Consider the following 19549-nt stretch of genomic DNA (forward strand, 5'->3'; position numbering starts at 1 on the left):
CCTGTTGCTTCATCAGCAATAAAGAAGTCTGGGCCACCAACACATTTCATCCACTGCCTTTGAGCTTGCTCATCCATTTTTGCTGAGTTCTTAATAGCAATGCCCTGTGCCACAGTCCACCACACAGGCTGGCAGCCATCCACCATCTTCCTTGTCACCTGCTGCTGCCACTGCCACTGTCTGTTTGGTGCTGGTCGGGGCCAGGGCTGGGCAGGGGGAGATAGAAGCTATCTGACCATCCACAGCTGGCCACTGTCTTTGTCATGGAGTAAGGGTTAGAGACAGGAGGCAGAAGTGGAGGCAGAAGTGGAGGCAGGCTTGGTCAGTGGCTACCTTTTATACAACCCAGGCAGGCAGGCTCTTGTGGAAGTCTTTAGAAATGCCTATTGAGACTGAATGACTGTTAATGCTTGCATTCTTTTCTCATGAATTCAGGCTCACAACTTTTATAGAAATGGAGACTCCCAAGTGGTACAGTGGTAAAGAATCCACCTGCCAATGCAGGAGATGCAGATTAGACCCCTGAGTCTGGAAGATCCTCTGGAGGAGGAAATTGCAACCCACTCCAGTATTCTTGCCTGGGAAATCCCATGGACAGAGAAGCCTGGCGAGCTACAGTCCATGGGGTCACAAAGGGTCGGACACGACTGAGCACATGCTCCCAATAGGTGAATACCTGGGGTGTTGCACCAAATTAAAATATTCTGTTTTTGTACTTTATGTTCGTCTCTGGCATCTACCTTATTTTGAGCTTTGACTTCCATAAATTAGGAGTTTGAACTTCTTCTCATCCAGGAAACGTTATCTTCATATACAGGAAAAATGGTTTGCAGTCAATCAACTCATCATTCCATGAGTATAATAATATACTAATTAGCTTTTTTTTTTTGCAGAGGTGCTGAGTACTGTGCAAAGTATTTTTAGAGGCAGCATCTCATTTCATCTCCTTGATAACCTCTATCAAGAAGGTACTAACCTATAATGGAAAAGAATCTAAAAAAGAATGTGTGTATCAGTTCAGTTCAGTCGCTCAGTCGTGTCTGACTCTTTGGGACCCCATGAATCGCAGCACGCCAGGCCTCCCTGTCCATCACCAACTCCTGGAGTTTACCCAAACCCATGTCCATTGAGTCGGTGATGCCATCCAACCATCTCATCCTCTGTCGTTCCCTTCTCCTCCTGCCCCCAATCCTTCCCAGCATTAGGGTCTTTTCCAATGAGTCAACTCTTTGCATGAGGTGGCCAAAGTATTGGAGTTTCAGCTTCAACATCAGTCCTTCCAGTGAACACGCAGGACTGATCTCCTTTAGGATGGACTGGTTGGATCTCCTTGCAGTCCAAGGGACTCTCAAGAGTCTTCTCCAGCACCACAGTTCAAAAGCATCAATTCTTTGGTGCTCAGCTTTTTTCACTGTCCAACTCTCACATCCATACATGACCACTGGAAAAACCATAGCCTTGACTAGACAGACCTTTGTTGGCAAAGAAATGTGTCTGCTTTTAAATATGCTATCTAGGTTGGTCATAACCTTCCTTCCAAGGAGTAAGCGTCTTTTAATTTCATGGCTTCAATCACCATCAGCAGTGATTTTGGAACCCAGAAAAATCAAGTCTGACACTGTTTCCACTGTTTCCCCATCTATTTCCCGTGAAGTGATGGGACCAGATGCCATGATCTTAGTTTTCTGAACATTGAGCTTCAAGCCAACTTCTTCACTCTCCTTTTTCACTTTCATCAAGAGGCTGTTTAGTTCTTCTTCACTTTCTGCCATAAGGGTGGTGTCATCTGCATATCTGAGGTTATTGATATTTCTCCCGGCAATCTTGATTCCAGCTTGTGTTTCTTCCAGCCCAGTGTTTCTCATGATGTACTCTGCATATAAGTTAAATAAGCAGGGTGACAATATACAGCCTTGACGTACTCCTTTTCCTATTTGGAACCAGTCTGTTGTTCCATGTCCAGTTCTAACTGTTGCTTCCTGACCTGCATACAGGCTTCTCAAGAGGCAGGTCAGGTGGTCTGGTATGCCCATCTCTTTCAGAATTTTCCACAGTTCATGGGGTGATCCACACAGTCAAAGGCTTTGGCATAGTCAATAAAGCAGAAATATACACACTCACACACATATATCTGAATACCTTTGCTGTACACCTGAAGCTAACACAGCATTGTAAATGAACTATATTTCAATTAAAAAATGATTATTGAAAAAAAGAAGGTACTCATCATATTCCTTGTTTTACAAGGGAGGGAATTAGGCTTGGCAAGGTTAAGTAAAACTTGCTCAAGGTCATACAGCTGGCAAGTGGTCTTGTAAGGACTCAAGGACAGGCCTCTGTGATTCCAAGACAAATGCAGTCCAGTATTTGTCACCATTGCATGAGATAAATCTGTTTCTACCCTCCACTCTCTTCCTCATGATTTTCAATCTTTGCATAAATTCAGGGTGTCTTTATTGCTCATTTGAACCATATGCCACTTGTTTAGCCTCTATTGAATAGAGAAGTTCTTAGTCAGAAGTTGGTAAATTGGCCCATGGGTCAAAGACCGCCCATCATCTATTTTTTTGTATAACCTGTGAGCTAAGAATGATTTTTACATTTTTAATGACACATGATAATGACATATGATTAAAATTTCAGTGTCTGTAAATAAAGTTTAATTGGCATACACACCACAGCTCATTTCCATGCTCATATGTCTACGACATAAAGCAGAATCAAATAGTAGTGACAATGGACAACATAGAGTGCAAAGCCTGAAATATTACTCTCTGGTGCTTTATGGAAAATGTTTGCCAACCTCTGTTCTGAGCTCTCCTTCTAGGGAATTTACATATGCTGGTGTGCACATTCCTGAAGCCCTGGACAGAACGCTGAAAACGTTTTGTCTGCATCTGCAATTGGCTTGTGTGTTTTTGGAGGCTCTCCGATCACTTAAGTCTCATTCATCCTGGTGACCTGGGTAGAGTCCTGTGCTGGAATACATTCTTAATTTGTAATTCAGGAGACTTGTGTACCCCAAGGTCACTGGCTGTCACACACCTATGTACTCCTCTATCCAGAGTTTACACTGCTGACAAAGAATGACCTCGATGTTTTTACTAAGATGGGGTACAGGTTGTTAGGTGTTTTGCCATGCGTCTCACTGTGATTCCTCACCAGGGAAACAATACCGATTCCCCTCAGTGGGTCCCCTCCTCTCCATGATTGCTCCCTTCTTGTTTTAATTATTCCGACTTCATTTTGCCTTCTCCTTTGCTTCATTTTGAAAGAGTCCCAATTGCCTTTCTTGCCAGTTCTCTACTTACTTTTCCCAGGGCTCAAAAATGATTCTTGAAGATGATGTCATTTCCATGTTTATCTTTCCTCTCTAGCATGACATTGATTAAATATGTATATTTTAATTGGTGAGCTGCGTTCTCAGGGTGTTGATCATTATAAGGACCATGGCCAGTTTCAGCCTCAGTTAACCTGAGTCGATTTGTACAATAGCCATGGAATGTTTTGGCTTCTATTGCAGCAGGAGTGGCTCATATAAGTTGTATAGGCTTTTTAGAAACTGCATAATTTCATGCAGAAATTATGCGAACCAGATGGTACCCTTTTGAGTTGCCAGACACGCATATTTTAAAGAAATATGGTGTATCTGTTCTCCTTGGTAGAGTTAGGTGGAGGTTCTTTGGGAATGGAGATCAGCTCAAATTGCCATAATTGAAAAATTCTTGGAAGCTTGTCATCAAAATAAGGACTGTAATATCAGAAGACTGGCAAAGATTGTTAAAGAACAAATATTATTGGATTTATTTAATTTACTTCTCCAAAGGACAAAAAGCACTATAGACAGCATGACATGTTCTTTCTTTGATAAGGCTATTGATTTGCTCACTGAGGTCTCTTGAGGATATTTGGGGCATTTAGAAAAGATGGGTGTGAGGCAGGGGAGAATGCATGGGTCCATAGGAGGAACAGAGAGGGAGAGCCAAGCCATTTAACCGAAAGCTATTGGGATGGGGTCATGTCTCTCTGAGAAGGCAAGACCCAGGACAATTTGCAGGTTAAGGAAGGGGCAGAGCCTTGGGTGAAGGCTCCCCTGGTGGCTCAGAAGGTAAAGAATCTGCCTGCAATGCAGGAGACCCAGGTTCGATCCCTGGGTCAGAAAGATCCCCTGGAGCGAGGAATAGCTATCCACTCCAGTATTCTTGCCTGGAGAATTCCATGGATGGGGGACCCTAGCAGGCTACAGTCTATGGGGTCACAAAGAGTCGGACACGTCTGAGCATGCACGCACACAGGGTTAACTACTGTTACGTCCATTTCTCCATCGCTTTCTCCACTTTCATCTGGTTTGCTTTTCTGGGGTATTTCCTGCTTCTTGTGTTGGGGGTGAACCTCTCCCTAGTCCCTGGTAGTAGCTGACAGCCTAGGGGCAACTTGCTGTGTTTGCAAACAGTGTCATTCTTCCTGTTTAACTAGAAACACAAGTCTCCTTTCATACTGAATGGTCCAGTAACCCTGGGGCACAGCAGTTTTAGGTTTCAATCTGCCTCTGCTTTGTGATCCTGGGAGAATCACTTAACCCATCTGGGCCTGCACTTTTATGGAAAATGAAGAGGCTGAACCAATGTGTCCTTTCCAGGTGAAATCAAGAAGGGGAATTAAGCCTATTGGACAGTTTGTACCTGTTGTCAGTAGGGGCTTCCCAGGTGGCACAGTGGTAAAGAATTTCCCTGCCTACATAGGAGACGTGAGTTTGATACCTGGGTCTGGACGATCTCCTGGAGAAGGAAATGACAACCCATTCCAGTATTCTTGTCTGGGAAATCCCATGGACAGAGGAGCCTGGCCGGCTACAGTCCATGGGGTCACAAATGATTGGACTCAGTTAAGCACAATCTTTTGATGTTCTGACTACCTGCTCTTCATTGCAAAACTTATTTAATCTGACTCCTCCCCTCCCCTCCTTGGAGCAGTTCTCTTAGGCTTATTTGAGATGCTGCCTCCCAGACTTAAGTCCTAAAAATTCCCACTGAATAAAACATAACTCTTCACTTTTAGGTTGTGAATATTTTTTAAGTCCACAATAGCCAAGTCAGACAGAAGTGTGGGTAACCTGGAGACTCCATACTTGTACCTGGTATCTGAAGTCAGGGCAGTCTTGTGGGATGGAGCCTTGAAACCCATGTAGTCTGATGTCAGCTTTAGGTAATCAGTGTCAGAACTGAATTGTAAGACACTCAGTTGGTATTGGAGAATTAGGGAATTGGTTGTTGGGTGGAAAGAAAAACACGCACATCTGATGTCAGGGTGTTTTAAGTAAAAATGGATCCTTGTCTCTGATACCTTTTAAAGATGATACACAGGCTGGAACATTGTGAATCTGGGATGACGTTGAAAGAATTGGCATCACAGGACAGAGAAACTCCTTCCCAGGAAGCTTGGTGCCCTTCCTGAGCTCACAGGGTCAGGTCATATTTTTTTTTATTGAGTGAACTGACAACAGGGACTCTGATCTGGAGAAAGTTTGATGGAGGCAAGTGAAAATGACCTTGGATAATTAAACCGCAATGAGGTTCTTTACCAGACATCAATGGCTGAAGATTTTCAACTTGTCAGTATTGTGTGAAGCATTTCTTTGGGCTAGATCCTTCTCTGGATTTAAGATCCTTCTCTGGATTTAATTTTAGCATTTCTTCAAGAGTCTTAACCTGTTTCTTGAGCATGCATTCTTGCAATAAGGCAGACTTTTGTGAAGTGATATGGGTAAGTTTAGAGGATCTCAACATCTCTTTGCTTTGAAATGTGTTGAAGCTTAAAGTGTAAGCAGGTTCACACATCCAGAACTCAGAGCCAGAGAGATACATGTGGTGTGTGCACTGTTGTGGTATGGAAGTTGGTTTCAAAAGGAGGTTGGTATTTGAAATGTGCTCTGAGGAGTGGGAGAATAAATGACATTTTAGGGTGTATATTCTGAGTCACAAGCAAACCCTGCTTGAAAATTTCGAACAAGACCTTTGGATGACACAGAGCTTGGCTTGTCTACTTCATATTTGCTGAGCTTCCATAGTGTTTGGAAGAAGTTAGCCTGCTTGGGAATATGTTGAATTAAGGAATATTAGCCAACCAATGAAAGAGGAGAAAAGCTGGTTTAAAGCTAGACAAATCTTCCGATATTAGAGGCCCTTACTTCCTGATGTGATGCATTGGAAGGTCATGGCATCACCCATAGGGCTTCCCAGGTGGCTCAGTGGTAAAAATCCGCCTGCCAACGCATAGACAGTAGTTTGATCCCTGGGTTGGGAAGATCCCTTGGAGGAGGCAATGGCAACTCACTCCAGTATTCTTGCCTGGGAAATCCCATGGACAGAGGAGCCTGGCAGGCTACAGCCCATGGGTTCTCAAAGAGTCTGACAAGATTTAGCACGCATGACTGAGCGCACATGTATGGCATCACCCATAGGTGAAATCTTTTAGATTCATTTGTAAATCTAGTAATATTGGTGTTGAAAATGAAAAGCACTCATTTCACTTGCTCTTTGAAGAGTTTCATAAATTTAACCAATGAAATCCCACAAACAGTACCGTTTATACATTCTGTTAATTTCTCTTAAAATACTTTATAGTTACAGGTTCAATATGTATGATTCTCATAAGACTTAAAAAGTAGATGAAGCATATGCATATAGAAATGCCTGCAAAGTTATTACTGTCATTATACCTTATTACAATCATTATAGTCAATACAGGGGCTTATTTCTTTATACCATACCCCAAATAAGGGACTGTGGTCACCTGTAGTCCCCTGAAAAACACTGGTAACCAAAATGTAGTCAAGCTCCATGGAACTGGTTAGAGTTTGGGACCTGGACTCAGAATGTGGGTCCTTCCTCCAGAATCATGCAATGTGAGCTGGCATCTGTTCCGAGGCCCCCTCGCTGGTATCAAGTGGTCAACAGGACTTCCCTACTCCATTCCTTTCAGTGGGATCCTGTCCAATTTCATAAGTCAGTTTTTCAGCAGACTGGAACCTTTCCTGAAAGAACACATCCTGCAAAATATCAGGGACTTGCTAGGCTCCTGGATTCTGGTTCCATTTTCCAGGACTTTACCTAGATCTCCCCATTTTTTGCCCAGGCCCTGTTGTTTTGTATTTGTTCTTTTTCAGTCCCTCAGTTATGTCCAACTCTTTGCAACCCCATGGACTGTAGCATGCCAGGCTTCCCTGCCTTCACCATCTCCCAGGTTTGCTCAAACTCATGTCCGTTGAGTTGATGATGCCATCCAACCATCTCATCCTCTGTTGTCCCCTTGTCCTCCTGCTTTCAATCTTCCTATCATCAGGGTCTTTTCCAGTGAGTTGGTTCTTTGCATCAGGTGGCCAAAGTATTGGAGCTTCATAATTGTTTTTTATTTGTTTGCTTCTTAAAACCCTATATAGTGATGGGATTTCATATACCTGACTCAAGTCCCAGTACAACTAGTTAAAACACTAGTAATCATTTACTCAAGCTTCCCTGGTGGCTCATTGGTAAAGAACTCACCAGCCAATGCAGGAGACACGGCGTTCAATCCCTGGATTGGGAAGATCCCCTGGAGAAGGAAATGGCAACCCACTCCAGTGTTCTTGCCTGGAGAATCCCACGAACAGAGGAGGCGGGCAGTCCATGGGGTCACAAAGTCAGACATGACTGAACTTGCGAGCAGTCATTTACTCGGGATTATAATCAGTACAGTTCTCATTGTTTACCATTCTGTGGTCATTTTATTGACTATTAATCATGGGGTCTCCAGGCCAAGAGGAGAGTCTAGCACTCCAGCTAGGCACTCAGTAAATATTTGTTTAGTGAATGACGCATGTTTCCTTGAGTAGATTTGGATCTCCTTGAGGACTGAAATTGTCTTACTGTTTTGCTGGGACTTAGCACAGAGGGGAACAGGATCCTGGTAGCCACTTGTTACATATGTATGAATGAATGAATGGGGCAGACATTGCTGATAGTGATCATGGAGTACCTTAAAGCAATTGTACAGAGCTTTAATTCTTGAAAGGTTCTATACTGAACCCAAACCTGGAGCATCTCATGAGATTCTCTCCTTGCTTCTTCGTTTGAGTCTCTCCACCAGCAAAAAGATAATGACTTGCTGAAGGCTTGTATGATGTAGAGCACTTTTTATCAAGAAGCTTTTTAAAAATTGTTATGTAACTTTTTTTAGACATAATATTATTGCATACTTAGAAGACTACAGTACAGCCTAAACATAACTATTTTATGTGCTGGAGAACAAAAAAATTCTGTGATTTTATTGTGTTCATCACTTTATTGTGATGGTCTGGAACCAAACCTACAATATCTCCAAGGTATGCTGATATAAACCAAATTATGAAGGCTATATCTTAAGGAAATTTCAATTTTAGATTTGTAAAGAACATCATAAATACACTTTTTGCTCCAATATTTTTGTCTCCTCTTGACTTACACATTTTTTTTAAAAAAATTCACTTTGCTTATCATAGTCCTGTTTAATGGGAAGGGAAATGTGGAATTCAGAATGGGGTTATTGATATCACAAGGAGAACAGACATTTAAAGATCGATTTATTATTTTCTTGTTAGGATGTAAGATCTTAGTTAATTATGAGAATCTATCTTGCATTTAAGAGTTATCAGCCTCCTTTCAGACAGTCTGTAGAAAAGGAAAGAAATTTGATGATTCATTAGAAAAATAGGTACTTTATAAATCATGTTAACTGCAGTAGTTTCACTTTCAGACAAATTATATAGAGATCAGATTTCTCTCCAGGAATAATACAAACTTCTGATCTGAACAATGACTTAAAGACATCTGAAGATGTAGCTTTGGTTTTAGACTGTGATAACTGCGTGTCTAAATTACAGCCTTCTCTCTGAGGATCTAGTTTTGTTGTTGTTGTTTAGCTGCTCAGTCGTGTCTGACACTTTTGTGACCCCATGGACTGTAGCCCACCAGGCTCCTCTGTCCATGGGATTTCTAGACAAGAAATCCCATGAGTGGGTTGCCATTTCCTCCTACAGGGGATCTTCCTGACCCAGGCATCGAACCCTAGTCTCCTGCTTGGTAGACAGATTCTTTATTGCTGAGCCACCAGGGAAGCCCCAGGGGTCTAGTTAGTGTTCAGGAATTACCTTCTCTTGGGGGAGGATGCATTTGCTTCACAGGTGTGGCGGAAATAGAAAGCCAACTGACTTGCAGATCAAAGGTGTGAATCATTTACAGGGCTTGGTAATCACAATAGGAAGCTTTTTGCACCTTTATTGGGCTGCCTCAGGGCTCCGGAAGTTCTGGTACTCGTGTAAGTGATGTCTGTAGCAATTGTCACATTTCACGGGATGTGAGTGTAGGTAGAAAACACCCAGTAGAAGACAGTGAGGCTGCTACACTTAACTGCTGCTGCTTCCGGATTCAGTTTCGTATTGCGCCCAGTTCTTAGCACACCTGTCTCCCATTACTACTCAGAAATAGGGCTTAGCATCTTACGTGGTGTTTGTGTTTTATTGATTTCTAAGAACCTCTTCATACAGTTTACATCCTCACCAACACTTGGTATTGCCAATACTTTAGTATGTATGTAGGGATAACACATTGGTGTTTTACTTTATGTTTTCCTGGAGACCAAGAGGTTGAACACTTTTATTTATTCATTGGCCACTTGAATTTCCCTTTTAGTGACGTGCCGGTTCAGGTACTTGGTCCATTTAAAAGTAGTTTTCTTTTTCTCATTTATGGCGGTTTTAAAATACATTCTGGGTACTGGCCTTTGCTGTTACATGTTGTGCACATGTATTCTCCTACTCTCTGGCTTGTCTTTTCACTCTCTAAGGACTGGATGGTGTCTTTGGACAAAACGAAATTGTTTGCTTTAATGTAATAGAATTTATTTATTTACTTACGATAGTGAGCTTTTATTAGTCTTTCTTATCATAGCTTCTGATTTTGAAATCATACTTAGAAAGGCTTCCAACTGAGATTACACCAATGTTCACCTACCTATGGAGGCTTTATTTATATGGTTTTATTTTTAAAATATTTATCTATTTATTTGGCTGTGCCAGGTCTTAGCTGTGGCATGTAGGATCTAGTTCCCTGACCAGGGATCAAAACCAGGCCCCCTGCATTGGCAAGAAATGAAGAAAGTGAAGAAAGTCCATGAAGAAAGTCCCTCATTTTAAAAATACTTAAACTGTGAATTCACCAGAAAATTTTATTTGAAGCTATAAAGAATCTGCCTGCAATGTGGGAGACCTGGGTTCGATCCCTAGTTTGGGAAGATCCCCTGGAGGAGGGCATGGCAGCTCACTCCAGTATTCTTGCCTGGAGAATCCCCATGGACAGAGCAGCCTGGCAGGCTACTTTCCACGGGGTCTCAAAGAGTCGGACACAACTGAGCAATTAAGCATGGCACAGCGCATAGTTATAGCAATGCTTTTTTTTCCCCCTCAATGTCATTAATATGGTTAACTGTTGCTGTTTAGTTGCTCAGTCGTGTTCAACTCTTTGTGACCCTATGGTCTAAAACCAAAGCTTAGGTTTTAGACTGTGATAACTACGTGTCTAAATTACAGCCTTCTCTCTGAGGATCTAGTTTTGTTGTTGTTGTTTAGCTGCTCAGTCGTGTCTGACACTTTTGTGACCCCATGGACTGTAGCCCACCAGGCTCCTCTGTCCATGGGATTTCCCAGGCAAGAATACTGGAGTGAGTTGCCATTTCCTGACCCATAATGTGGTTAGTAAGTTTACTAAGTAATTTGGCCTGTTCCTATTGATCTTAAATGCCACCTGCATTGTCAAACCAGATCCTACATGTTGGCTGTATTTCTAAACCTTCTATTCTGATTGTTGCTCTTTCTTTGGATTTGGGCACTTTCTGTTTTTTTTCTTTTTGCATTTTTATTTTCAAGACTAGTTTTAGGATCTATTTATCAGTTTTCTCAAAATATTGCCGTTAAGAGTTGTTGGGAGTGTGTTATATAATTACCTGTGGAAAAACAGCTTGTTTGGGATTTTTGAATCCTCCCACTTACGAATTTACCATGTCTTGCCATTTACTTTTGAATACTTTTATGTCCCTCAGTAAAAATTTTGTAGGCTTTATTTCAATATAGGTCTAACAAATTCTTCTTAAGTACTCTAAGTACTTAATGTTTTTTGTCGCTGGCATGAATTGGCTGTTTTCTTCTGTGTGTTTGTTAGTGTGTGACTTTTCAAACCCCTTCTCCTTCGGAGATCAAAGGCTTCTAGGAGCGGCTGAGAAGCTGGGGAGCATCATAGCTCTGTTCTTCTTTGTTTACTGTCATAGGTTCTATTTATATAAATAATTCTTCTGCTTAAAAATATGTAATTTTCCTAGCTAGTTATTATCAAGATTTGAAAATTCATTTTTGTGTGTACTTATTTTTAGCTAATGACCTGTACTGATATCTTTCATTGGTTTTAATTTCTTTTCAGTGATTCATCTTGGATCTTTCCAAGGAATCATTTGTTCATTTGAGACATATTTATTGAGTACATACTATGTACCAGACACTTTTCTAGGTGCTTGGGATGTGTTTATATAAGAAACCAACAAGTATATTACATGGTAGGTTCAAAAGTCATAAGGCCTTGGGAGAAAAAGAAAATGTAGAGCAAAGAGAAGATGGATTGGGACTTCCCTGACGGTCCAGTGGTTAAGAATCTGCCTTGCAATGCAGAGGACCTGGTTTCAATCCCTAGTCAGAGAACTAAGATCCCACATACTAGGGAGTACTTACTGAGCTCAAGTGCCCCAACTGGAGAGTCTGTGCATCTAAACCAAAGATCCTGCATGACCCAGTGAAGATCCTGCCATCAAAACTAAGACCCAATGTGGCTAAATAAATAAATAACTTTTTAAAAAAGGGGGGATGGGTTGGGGCAATAGAGGTAGGCATGGGGGCAGTTGCAGGTTTAAATAGGATGATTAGTGTACATCTCATTGAGAAGGTGACATTTAAGCAAATACTTGGAGGTAAGGAAGGTGGCTGTGCAGATATCTGCTAGAAACGTGTGCTCAGCAGAGGGGACAGCCTGTGCAAAGGCCCAAGAGCAGGAGTCTGAGTACCAGGGCAGGAGAGTGGCTGGAGCAGAATGAGCAAAGGAGAGAGGGATAGTCAAGGAGGATGAGAGACTGTTCCTGTGGGGCCTTGCTGCAAAGACTGGCATTTATGTTGAGTGGAAAGAGAAGCCATTGCAGGGTTCTGGACTATTGGGGGGTCGAGGTGGACTTAAATTTTAACAAGATCATTCTGGTTGTTCCTTTGAGAATAGACCTAAGAAGGGCAGAGGTGGGAATAGGAGACAGGCTGTCACAAAGTCACCCCCCCCAGGATCTTACTGGGAATTAAACACTTGGTGAGCATTTATGGGTTTTTCCCAGGTGGCTCAGATGGTAAAGAATCCGCCTGCCAAGAAGGAGACGTGGGTTCAATCCTTGGGTCAGCGAGGTCCCCTGGAGCAGGAAATGGCAACCCACTCCAGTGTTCTTGCCTGGACAGTTCCGTAGAGAAGCGTGTCTGAGTACCAGAGCAGGAGAGTATGCTTTTTAAAAGAACCACACTTTTAAGAAATTTTTCTTGGAAAAGGATTAGACATAAAGGTGAGGCAGTGGAGTTGTCTATGGAGCAGGCCATTTTGCTCAAGCTTTGTCTTAGGTGAAGAAGACAGGATAACATAGGTTGGCCTGCTTTGGAGTTGAAGATTGGGGAGGCACGCCCTGCATGTACTAAGATCAGAACCCAAGGATATTGTTATTGGAGTAAAGTGCCTCCCATGCACACTGCCGAGGGCTGGAGGACAGCAAGGACTATCATGATGATATTCATGTTTTGCTACCAAATGATCACCGTGGATTCCAGGTTTGTTTTTTGTTTTTTTTTTTTAATATTTATTTATGTTTGGCTGCACTGCGTCTTCATTGCTATCAGAGGACTTTCTCTAGTTGCTGCGAGCCAGGGCTTCTCTTGTTGTGGAACATGGGCTCTAGAGCATGGGCTTGGTAGTTTTGGTGCATGGGCTTAGTTGGTCCATGGCATATGGGATCTTCCTGGACCAGGGAGACATAAATTAGTTTATATTTTCTGCCATCTCATTTCTTACTAGCTATTCACCCAGGAGATCAGGACTTCTCAGTAATTTGTTGCTCAAATGTGGGAGTAATGAAGAATTTTGTTTTTAAGTTAAGACTTCATATTTCAAATCCAGTTTTATTGCTGTGACAAGTGTCGGTTCCTGTTAAATTTAATACGTTGGTCAGTGTTGGATCCTCTTTAACTTAAGAACTATACTTATACTCTTATTTTAAAAAAGGATTTCTTGATGTGGACCATTTTTAAAGTCTTTATTGAATTTGTTACAATATTGCTTCTGTTTTATGTTTTGGCTTTTGTCCGTGAGGCATGTAGGATCTTAGCTCCCTGACTAGGGATTGAAACCCCAATCCCTGCATTGGAAGGTGAAATCTTAATCACTGGACTGCCAGGGAAGTCCCTATATTTACAGTCTTAAGAAGACAGTTTAAACTTTTGGAGACGAAAGAGCAAAGTTCGTTAAAGAATATGCTATTTTTATAATGCTTCTGTAATTATCCTGAAATATGAATAATTCAGGGATTTAACCCTAGAATAAGTAGAAACTATCTTTTGAGACTTGATACTTTCAAACTGTGGTGCTGGAGAAGACTCTTGAGAGTCCCTTGGAATGCAAGGAGATCAAACCAGTCAATCCTAAAGGAAGTCAACCCTAAGTATTCATTGGAAGGACTGATGCTGAAGCTGAAACTCCAACACTTTGGCCACCTGATGTGAAGAGACAAGTCATTGGAAAAGCCCCTGATGCTGAGAAAGATTCAGGGCAGGAGGAGAAGAGGGCGACAGAGGATGAGGTGGTTGGATGGCATCACTGACTCAATGGACCTGCGTTTGAACAAACTCTGACAGATAGTGAAGGACAGGAAAGCCTAGTGTGCTGTAGTCTGTGGGGTCGCAAAGAGTCGGACACGGCTTAGTGACTGAACAGCAACAATCCTTTTCTGTCTCAGTGAGTTTGCAATCATTTTGGGGGAGATTCTTCCCTGGGCCCAGCCTCTGACCCCCAGCCTCACAAAACCTATTTAAAATTATACCCTTGGAAAAAATTAACCAACAGCTGTTCGAAAATAGTTGATGTGGAGATTCATGTTTCTTTTATTTGGTCCTTTCACTCTGGGCCCACGCACTTTCTCCACCCTTATGGAGCACGCCCAGGGATAGGTTAGCAGTGAATGCATTAATGTATGGTTTGCTCATCAACGCTTGTGTTGAAGGAGAAACAGAAAAGAGTGTCATGGAGGGCTTAAGTATTTTTTTTTTCTTATTTGGTAATACAAAGTGCTTTTTGTTATTAATGCATGTGCAATCAGACAACCTCATCCAGAATGCACAGTGGTTCTGTAATACGTCTCTGCCTGGTGCAAAATACCTCATTTTGTATAGAAATGCAGAGTTGCTTCATGTAGATAGAACAGAAAGAATCTTTGCTTTATTCACATATGAATAAAACGTCTTTGTTCATGGAAAAGAAAAGTGCCTCTTATTGTTTAGAAGCTGTGTGCATTTTAAATTAAGCTGATAACGCACTATATTATATCTTTCAGGGAAAAAACCTCGTTTTGCTTAGACAAGTCTGGGCCCTGATGCCTTATATGCCTTATCTGGTGGCCTAAGTGATTTTTTGCAGTTTGGTTATTATGTAAAAGACATCATGTCTGCCTCAGTCATCTGTGAATTGCTTTCACAAATTTTTATAATTTTAACCTGGACATTTTTTTTTCTTGGCATATACTATTTATATTCTCTTGTACCACATAGGGTTTGAAACAGTTTACAAGAAATTTTAGAAGTAAAATGTAAAAAAGAATAATTGTGACCAGGGAAAATATAAATACATTGTTGTAAAGTCAAGGCTTGTGTGCTAAGTTGCTTCAGTCGTGTCCAACTCTTTGTGACCCTATGAACTGTAGTGCGCCAGGCTCCTCTGTCTGTGGGGATTCTTGGCAGGCAAGAATACTGGAGTGGGCGGGTTGCTATGCCCTCCTTCTGGGGATCTTCCTGACCCAGGGATCAAACCCAAGTCTCTTATGTCTCCTACACCGGCAGGTGGGTTCTTTACTGCTAGCGTCAGCTGGGAAGCCCCCTTTGGAAATATATATTCATGTAAATACACATGTGAGAAGGTCCATGGAGTTGCTATTATTGATCCTCACATTTGTTGTTGAGCTTCCTGGCAGCCAAAGCGAAAAGAGGGGAGCAGCCAGTTAATACTTTCTCTGGCTCTGGGAAGGGTCACTTAGAGCATGTCCACCAGAAAGCAGGAGTATGGGAGTGAGGCTTGCCCTCTTTCTCCCTGGTGCTTCCCTGGTGACTCAGATGGTTCAGAATCTGCGTGCAGTGTGGGAGACCCAAGTTCGATTCCTGGGTTGGGAAGATCCTTTGGAGGTGGGAATGGCTACCGACTCCAGTATTTTTGCTGGAGAATTCCGTGGACCGAGGAGCCTGGTGGGCTACAGTCCGTGGGGTCACAAAGAGTCAGACATAACTGAGCCACTTTCACTTTCTTTCAGAAGAAAATTGGCCAATCAGAATAGCAGATTGAATGAGGGGATGCTGTGGGCCCTGGCATTCCAGTGTCTGAGCCTTAGGCCTTGCTGTTTAGAAGGCGTGTCCTCTGCAGAGCCACCTGTGGGACAAGCAGAAACAGGGCTGGAAGAAGTGCCTGGTGTCCAGTCCCTCTGACACTTCAGCTCCACATGTGAACTTCTGGCCTCCTTTGAAGTGGTCACTGGTGCTTAGCAAAGTGAGAAAAATATAAGGACAAATAAGGGAGCAAAGCGAGTTTCTAGCAAATCTGAATTTACCTGATTTCAAAGATTATATTCTTCCTAGGGAGCTCAGCTCAGTGCTCTGTGATGACCTAGAGGGGTGGGATGGGGGTGAGGGGAGGGAGGTTCAAGAAAGGGGGGACATATATATAGATGTAGCTGATTCACTTCATCAGCTAACTAACACAACATTATAAAGCAACTCTACCCCAATTTAAAAAAATGTTTAGACATGCAAATATATATGTATAATTTTAGTATCGGAAGGTCCTTATTCAAATGAAACAGCAATAAAAAAAAAGTGTACTTTCCTAATAAAATGAAAACTTAAAAACATTTTGTTATATGGTAACAATAATAAATTAATAATATCACTATTATATTTAATATAACAAACACTAATTTATGGTATTTAATGATAATAGGATCATTATTATATATCTATTGTTTTGGTTTAATACAAAGTATTTTATTTTATTTATTTATTTATTTATTTTTTAGTTGCTTATTTATTTTTGCCGTACCTTGACATGAATCAGCCATGGGTTTACATGTGTTCCCCATCCTGAACCCCCCTCCCACCTAATACAAAGTATTTTATAATATGATTGGATAATGAAAAGTGTGTGTGTGTGCTCAGTCGTGTCTGACTCTTTGTGACCCCAAGGACTGGAGGAGCCGGGCTTCTCCATCCCCCAGGATTTTCCTGGCAAGAAAACTGGAGTGGGTAGCCATTTCCAATTAATTTATGACAAAAATTATGTTTTACATTTTTATTATTATTACTACTACTGCCATTGTTGGTATTTACTACTGTAAAATCCCAAAGTCCGGAGACTCCTCTTCTCTTGGCCTGTGAGCATCCCCACCAACTACTTAATCTCCAGGGTCCCATTGAAACATGCCAATTTGCTCCCCCAGTGTTCTGAGAGTGTGCTCTTCCCCCGCCCAACTCACCTTGGCTTCCAAGAAGCCACACTCGACCTTCCCCATCCTTCCTGGGATCTCCTCCTAGCACCCCCACCCCACAGGGCAGTAGGCTATCATGGTGCCCTAGTGGTGGACAGCTGCGAGCTCACAGGGGACTAGACTCAGAGGGGAGTTGGGGAAAATGCCGGACCTAAGGGAGCCAGGTCCTTGGATGCCTAGTCCCTCGGCATAAGGGACTTATCCACAGTGTAGGTAAGACAGACTCGCTGTGGTGAGTTTCCCTATGGGGAAGCACGTGGTACAGGGGCCTAAAGACCTGGGTCCCATGGAGAGGTGTGGGATGGGTCTGACGGGTCCTCTCAAGTGGGATAAATGTCACTGGTCTCTTCAGGGCCCTTGGCCCATCCTTGCTTCTATCCACGAATGAGGGTCAGAAAAAACCTCTTCAGGAGCTCTTATTGCCAACATCTTGGTGGGATTGTGGGTGAGGTAACCTTTCTGTAACCTAGATACATTCACACTAGCTATGTAACATAAGAGGTAGAGATACCTAGTTCAGTTGATTAAAAATACACCTCCAGTAAAATATGTTTAATAATCTTCATCTTCTTAAACTCTACTTTTATTTAGTATTAATCTAATCCTTCGCATCTCTGAGGTCCCAATAGTTTCGCTTCACATTGAGAGAGTAGCACTGACGTATACACACTTGAAGAAATAAAATAGAGAGCTGGTGGGAAGCAGCTTTTGAGCACAGGGAGCTTAGCTTGGTGCTCTGTGATTATCTAGAGGGGTGGGGTGGGGGTGGGGTGGGAGGGAGACTCAAGAAAGAGGGGATCTATGTGTCCCTATGGCTGGTTCACTTCATTGTACAAGGGAAACTTAACATTGTAAAGCAATTTTACTCCAATTAAAAATTTAAAAAGACTGCTGCTAGAGTCAGAAGTATCTAGGGGTACTTATGTTCCAAAGAATTTGCTTTTGAGCAGCAGCCACAGTGTGGAGCTCTGCCTGTACCAGTGTCTGAAGAGCTGGTCCTGCTTCTATGGAAAATGCTCACCTAAGACTTTTCCTCCAGCTCAGTCTTAGAAAGCTCTCCTGTCTTTCTGTGAAACCAAAGGTGCCAAACAGTGGAGTCAGACACCAGCATCAAAAGGTGGTGCCAGTGGTAAAGAATCTGCCTGCCAATGCAGGATATATGCAAGAGACATGAGTTCAGTCCCTGGTGGGGAAGATCCCCTAGAGTAGGAAATGGCAACCCACTCAAATATTCTTGCCTGGAGAATCCCAGGGACAGAGGAGCCTGGTGGGCTACGGTCCATAGGGTTGAAAAGAGTCCGACACGACTGAAGTGACTTAGCACACACAGAAAAAGGATAGCTTTATTGCTTTGCCAGGCAAATGGGGACACAGCAGGATCCTGCCTTGAAAAACTGTGTGTCCACTTGGAGAGGATAGTGAGAAGTTTTATAGTAATTTTTCAAAGAGGACGTCGTCAGCTCGTGGACATTCTTCTGGTGGGTGGATGGTGAGGTAAGAAGGAGTCAGCATCCTCAGTCTTCAGGTCCAACTGGTCTGGGGTCTACCTGCTTGTGGGCAGTATACCATCATTAATCATTAACTTCTCCCATCTGCAGGGAGTTTCAGTATCTGCAGAACATCTCAAAGATACTGTTGTGTGTATCCCTTGATGGGGAACCAGGACCTTCCCCCAAGGCTGCTTGTTTCTGCCTGGTCTCACATCCCCTCCCTTCCCTGATTAACAAATACTCTAATCTGCCCAGTGAAACTCATGGAAGCTCATGGAGGCTGAATGAAGGCTCTTTCCTGTAATCAACGAAATGGGGGACACAGAAAGGCTTTTTGCCCAGGAGCCTCACAGGCCCTGCTTGAGATCAGTTAAGTTAAGGATCTTGAGATGGGGGCATTACCTTGAATTTCCTGGTTGGGTCTGATATAATCATGGAGTCCTTAATAAGACAGAGGCGGGACAGAGGAGAAGGCAAAGTGAAGATGGAAGTAAGAGATTGGAGGGTTGCGAGGAAGGGTTCAGGGGCGAAGGATGCAGGAGAATATGACCTCTAAAAGCCCAAAGAGGCAAAGAAACGGTTTCTCCCCCAGGCCTCTGAAAGAAACCAGCCTTGCCAGCAACTTAATATTAGCCTGGAAACCCAACTGTAGACTTGTGTGTGTTTTTTTAAGATTTTTTTTTTTTTTTCCCAATTTGGGCCATTTTTAAAGTCTTTATTGAATTTGTTACAATATTGCTTCTGTTTTATGTTTTTTTGGCCAAGAGACTTGTGGGATCTTAGATATGTGATCAGGGATCGAACTCTCACTCCCTGCCTTGGAACACAAAGTCTTAACCACTGGACCACCAGGAAAGTCTCAATCTTTGTTGTTTTAAACCCCTAAGGTTTTGGTAATTTTTTACAGTGGCAGCAGGCAAGAACAGCACTGGGTGAGGGCTGTCTACTCTTGAGTACATAAGGAAGCAGCTGCAATGCCAAAGTATGAGCTATGGGTAATTGTCATTAGCATTTCAAAGATTTGTCACCCAGCCCAAATAAACTGTTTTCACACTTCCCTTAGTTGCTTGTGCCTGATTTTGGTCCCCAGCTTTGATCACCTATATGACAAATGGAATTGGAATGAATTCCAAAGCTGACATACAGAGTGTCTGACATACTTCACGGAGATGACATGGGTG

The 19549-nt window shown here is 42.5% G+C and overlaps 1 protein-coding gene across 50 annotated transcripts in view; it reads left to right on the forward strand.

The window, feature by feature from the left end:
- The window catches only part of SH3GL3 (SH3 domain containing GRB2 like 3, endophilin A3), a 105725-nt gene that overhangs the window by 14575 nt on the left and 71601 nt on the right, over positions 1-19549 (forward strand). The gene's annotated exons all lie outside the window — the stretch shown is intronic.

The sequence above is a fragment of the Giraffa tippelskirchi genome, chromosome 12 (genome assembly GCF_054371585.1).
Source record: "Giraffa tippelskirchi isolate mGirTip1 chromosome 12, T2T-mGirTip1v1.2.pri, whole genome shotgun sequence".
In the NCBI taxonomy this organism is placed as follows: Eukaryota; Metazoa; Chordata; class Mammalia; order Artiodactyla; family Giraffidae; genus Giraffa; species Giraffa tippelskirchi.